This window comes from Botryllus schlosseri, chromosome 2 (assembly GCF_051294905.1).
Source record: "Botryllus schlosseri isolate E-star chromosome 2, Bs_hap1, whole genome shotgun sequence".
NCBI lineage: Eukaryota > Metazoa > Chordata > Ascidiacea > Stolidobranchia > Styelidae > Botryllus > Botryllus schlosseri.
Genome location: NC_137237.1, coordinates 22,952,666 through 22,958,750, shown reverse-complemented (window position 1 = coordinate 22,958,750; position 6,085 = coordinate 22,952,666). Strand labels below are relative to the sequence as shown.

The following is a 6,085-nucleotide window of genomic DNA, read 5'->3' as shown; positions in this document are numbered from 1 at the left end:
GCGAATGATGCTTATTCAACCAATCAATGACATTGATATCGTCTTCTGATGTAAAAAATCGATCGTTCGGACTGGGTCAATCTTGACTTCATATCTTTACTGTATCATTAAAACCAAATCCGTGTGATTAAGGTGCTTGCTACTGCTGCATAACTTGTTGTTTGTGGTATCGGTAGAGAGTATAGAAACCCGTTGTACACTCTGCTCAATATCAATGTAGCAATACTCAGACTCCGAACACATTGTCCGGTCTGGCTAAGACCGTTATGGCGTAAGCTTATATTCCTTGGTAAGTCCTCGTCGAAATTGTTGGCAAAGCGACGGAATGTACTGATTTTATGCAATTACTATATCCTTTGATTACCGCGGTTGATACATTTAGCGACGTTTAAAACGCCGATGTGTACTTCAGCATTGTGGCATTATGTGGGCCGAATCTTCGCCAGGTATCGTGTACATTAACATAGGGCATAGGCTATCACTTCATTGAAAGAAAGGGTTGGAATTAGCAATATGACGTCACGTGACGTCACGAGGTTCACGTTCGTGTTCACACAGAACCTTTGAAAAAGGTTCGCGTTCACACGAACCTGAACCTTTCAGAGGTTCACACCATCCCTAGTGGGGAGCGTGCTCGAAAGTGACTCAAAGTATTTCGTAAACCAACATAAATTATGGAGTATTTACGAGCGATTTAATTACTTCTTGAAAATATTATTCAAGCTTCGCGATTTAAATGTTTCTATTACATGGGTCACCGACGCGGACCAAATGAGTCACGCGCGGTCGCTGTAGCAAATATCCAAATGAGAGATTTGAAAGTTGAAGCTGGTTTCATATGAGCAGCAGTTGAATGTGGGTCGGTCGACCCTAAGGAACATACGAACGCAGTCGGTCGGGGCGTTGCTTGTCTTCACTCACGCGGCGGCTTAACGGGAATATATAGTTAATATTCCCGAGTCTCTCGAAATGGAGATTGGCGCTTCTGCGTGCACTCTAGCAACGCAACCGAGCCCGGAGGAGCGGATGTGAGTCCCGGCGAGTGAGAGCATTTCGTTCTTGGTAAAGGGCGAAAACCTTGCCCAGTACTCTGATTGTCTAACTATAAGTGAAGAAATCCAACTGAGCATTGATAAACGGCACGAGTAAGTGGTAGTCCGTCGCAATAATCAGTACACAAGAAGTAGCTTTTGGTTTCAAAACGGTTGATGACCCCTGCTCTAGTAAATAGCTTGGTGCATACCTCTCCCCCTCAAGAAAAACATGCGTAATTTATGGGAATACGCATTTCGAAGTCGGTCATTACCGCGCCACGAGCCCACAACACACCAAAAGACATATGCAGTTTCGGCCAACACTCAATTCCACGGGGTATGCTACCAAAGAATTACCTTGGCCGAAACTTAGTATTTCCGTCCATTTTCAATAGCCGCGCTGGGTGCGCGTGACTAACAGTCCTGTCCTTCCAATCTGAGCCCACAATGCAAATGCAATCCGGCGCATCCACAAAGGAATAAAGGCATTGCGATTTGTCGTTGCGTCTCACGAAATATTTTGATTACATAACAGACCGGAGGTCACGAATTAACAACATACAATAAAGTAATTATAACAACATACCAGATGTTATAATTTTGAATTACATGCCCCAGCTCTACAGGTAATTCTGACACTCGGGGCTGAGAGAGGATTAAAAAAGATTAGTAATATAATGCAAATAACTATATTATTGACAAAATTCAGTTTTAAAAATTGACCAACGTTTGGACTGGGGAACGGATTGCTGTTTTGGTTCTGATTCTAGCTACAACCCACGCTAACATGTCAGGCTATATATAAGCGGATGGCTAAATGGCGGCAGGTCCAAATGCTGAGTAACGAACTGTGATATAACGATTTGCGCCCGTTTCAAGTAGTCATATGAGAATAAGATAGAGTGAACATAAAAATTCTGCCTTCAATTTAATACAGATAGTACAAGCTGGTGTTACGAGAAACAGCTCAGCACGGCTCGGTTATGATATCAGAAGCTGTTTACTTGTAATGCTTCGTTGTGGAAACCGTAAGGTTTTTATTCGACGAGTACAAAATTCCGAATCTTTGTCAGGTGTACGTACTTACTTAGGCATACTGATCGCCAAGCAGCAACGGTAAAACTGCGTTTAACTAAGCATAACCAAACATCAACACATAAGTTACTATTTTAAACTATAGGCAGAGTGGTGATCAATGTCCTGCTGCGAAGTAGTGGCGTCTGCAGTGTATTGATAACCTGATATACACCACGGTCGGTGTTCTTACAGTTACAATCACACTAAAATGTCCATCGAATATCTATTTACTATGTGTGGATTGGATACTTCTTACGCAAAGACGAGCAAAGCTCATACTTCTGGCGTAATAATGAGTTATGGCGTTTGACAATCAGACGTTTGTGCTATCACTAACCTGGTATAATATCTCTTCCTTGTTCACGAATATTCAGTTTATGCCATAGTACTTGTACGAATAAAAAGTAATCGTTCTTTCACAAAGAAATCGATTAGATGTGGGAAGTAGTCGATTACGATTACTTCGGATTTTGTTCGAATGTAATCAATTGCGATTACGATTACTTCAAAATGATGTAGGCCTAATCGTCGTAATCGATTACGATTACTAATCGCGATTACCCCATGTCTGGTCGTGGCATGCGCCCATATAGCTCTTACTGCAATAACACGTGGATAATTAGAAGCGCAACATTTTACGATCAAATTCGACTGGCTCATCGGGGCTTTCGTCGGCCGTAGGCCCCGGGCCTCGCATTGTCGGCATAAAAACCCCTGATGCATAGCCAGTGAGTTTCTCATTTATAACTAGAAATCCCGTTATTTTGAAATGCCAATTCACTAATTCGTATTATCGATGCTGCGTACTGCAAATTAGCGAGAATCATTTGTATGCGAAATGGGTCACCGATATCTCATATCGTTGGTGGTTTGATTTAGCGCGTTCGCATGCAGGCCTGCAACCGTCCGCAGAAACACTTTCGCCAAACAGTAACAATCTCTGAACACGAACAATCTGAATATTGTTTGTGTTCATGTATCTTTTTGATTAAAACTTATGCCAGCGTCTGAATAAATTGTGCTCGTTGGCATTGCCGAATCTGGGTATTTAGGTATGACTAGCGCACCCTGTAATTGTAATTATTCCAGGTCTGCGGCATGTCTCTTGTATCGTTATCAGCGTAACTTTGCCGGCCGATTGTACAGTCCGATAAAATTGATCACTACTATGTATTTTTCGCACAGCGCACTGATGCTGATTTCAGCAAACTAACGATCCTTATTAGACGTACCAATTCGACCTCATCGTCAGAAACGTAGATTTCATCGCGCACTTTGAGAAGCACCATCTCCTATCGCGATTTGGCGACCAAATATACGTTCACCGTCTACAAATTAAAGTGCATTCTTTGCTTCAATGAGGGCCGCAAGCCGCGTTTAAAATATTTTGTGAGCCATTTTTGTGATGAATATTCTCGGAGCGCAAAGTTGAACAGTGTTTTATTGTGTATGCCTGCTAGTAGGAATTTATTCCAGTGCCCATAATACCAACCGAATTATGTTTTGCGAACGTAAATCGGGAAATGCAGCAATGCAGTCTTAATCAATGTTTTAATCAGCAACCAATTGTCGCGATGCGAGCTACTCAATACTAAGTAAAACCCATTGTGTTGGCGGTAAGGGATAATTACCGATTGGCCGCGCGAGTTTGTAATCATAATTCTTGTATGTCTTTCGTGTTCCAGAATTGTCGCGCCATGTTACTGCTATGTCCAGCGACGAATGCCTAACGCGCGGCAATCAATGACCTAATTTCGCAATTATGTCAGCGGGAGATCGTGTCGCGGTACATTATACGATGGGATATGCGTGCACAACTGCACATGCACTGCACAGACGAATCTCGCTAATTGGTCGCGGCCCCGCGTAAGGATCAGGTGGCCGTTGGTATAGTTAATCCAAGGGTAATGAGTTCAATTCGCAATAAGTGATGGATTTCATCGTTGTATTAACGTCATCGTCCTAACGCAGAGGTGTCCAAGTCCAAGCTGTGACCGCAGAAGCATATAATTATCCGGCCATCTTCACGTAATTCAATTAGCATTTGTTGACGGCCGTCAAAATATGCAATTTGAATTGACAAATCGGCGCCCTAATTTTTGAGAGATTTCAATTCAACTTCAAATTTTATTCGACATGACAGGGCGACATGATTTTTCATAGTGTCTCCATAGTTTGAGTCCCTCAATACAAATGCGGACCACAGAGAACATGGTGCGCTCCACGAAGAAATACCAATTTGGAATCGTGTGCGTCTTTACGAAATGTCCTGGTACGTTTGGAGATTCCCATTATATATGGCGACTATATATCGAGAATCATTATGGTAGGTCAAGAAATGAGAATTTATAGCAAAGTGATTAAAAACAATTAAGATGCATCATCATTAGGGTGATTTTTTTGACATGTCAAAAAAAGTCAAAATAAGGTCAAAATTTTAGCGTTAGGTCAAAAAATGTCAAAATTGTTTACAAAGACAAAAAATTTTGCAACCTGCATTTCATTTGTATCGTAGATTTTGCACAATCGGTGAACTTATCGTTTGTCATTTTACAGCTTGCAGCCTACTTTATAGGCCTTCCGTTGCAGACGGCGCATTGTCTGCCCATTGTGAATAATAAACAGTCGGATGAAACAAATAGGTTGACACGGTGGCATGCTCAACGTACCGCAATATCATAAGTGAAGAAAAACTACGTGGGCATTGCATGGTTCTTACAAAAATTGAGATGTACGTTTTACACCATTGTCAGAATGAAGCAACACGGTGTGTCACCAGCAGTGTACGAACGCACAACTTCGGTGTTGTCAGCCAACAGCTGATATAGTTGAACGTTCTCTCCCCATTCTTCTTGCTGTTGTTTGTATATTCATGATGTTTGTCAACTACAATGGTCATTTACACCAGGCCGATATTCCTCATTTTCGATTCCGTAACCGCCGAGTATCTGCCGACTTGTAGCACGGCCCACTGATATGCTTTTTGTAATACACCGCTTACGCGGATGAGATGGCGAGAAAAAACCTAGTAGCCTAGCGCGGAGCATGAACCGGAGCCGGATTTTTTCAATTTTGGCCGGACCGGATCGGAGCCGGATCAGTACTTTTTCCGATACGGTTGGAGCCGGATCAGTACTTTTGATAAGGCCAGAATCTTTATGGATAAGCATGACGTTTGTAACTAAATAACCACCAACCAACAACACGCAAGTAACCGCCAAGTCAGTGCGAAAAGAAACGGGCCATATTTTTAAATTCACGGTACTACCGTACCGTATTGGGCCGGATTTCCGGCAGGACTTTTTCATTTTTGGCCGGAGCCAGATCGGAGCCAGATCAGTACTTTTTCCTGAAACGGCCGGAGCCGGATCGGAGCCGGACCAGAGAATTGGCAAACCGGATCGGAGCCGGACCAGAGAATTTGTCTATCCGCTCCGCACTAGAACTTAGATAAACCTTCAACATTTGGGTAGGGATTCTGGAGTCGACCTCGGTCGGACTAGAACCCACAACCCATTGGTGTTGCAGCTGTGGATTATCCCACTACGCTATCTCGCCACATCTCCATCCTTGGCAAGCTACTTAGTAAAGACAGACACTTTTTACCCGAGAATCAGGGACATATAGAACTAGATATCTAAATATCCCTGCCGAGAATGTAGGAAAGTATCTTTCGTTATACTACAACAAATTTTAATTATTTTCACCATAGTACGTCACGTACTGGAATTCATCATAGGGCCAGATTTTGTTTAGATAATATTTTGTCATGTAAACATTTGTCAGTTTTTGAGTCAAAAAAGTTTTTTCAAGGAAAACTACTTCGTAAGGACAGACAGTCCAAACCAGAAATGAGGATAATTAGTACAAATCTAACATTTTTTGGGAAAACACCTAATTTGCATACGTTAGGTCAAGATTTGGTCAAAATTTATTTTTAAGGTCAGAAAATGTCAAAATTTAGATTTTTTAGG

General features: G+C 42.1%; 1 protein-coding gene across 1 annotated transcript in view; it reads left to right on the top strand.

Annotated features, from left to right (window-relative positions):
* Positions 1-4,053: 4,053 nt before the first annotated feature.
* LOC145434183 (serrate RNA effector molecule homolog) overlaps positions 4,054-6,085 on the top strand; it is a 356,705-nt gene continuing 354,673 nt past the window's right edge. Inside the window, exon 1 of the mRNA XM_080311508.1 lies at positions 4,054-4,064. The gene's annotated coding sequence lies outside the window, so the exon portion shown is untranslated. The remainder of the gene's footprint in view (positions 4,065-6,085) is intronic.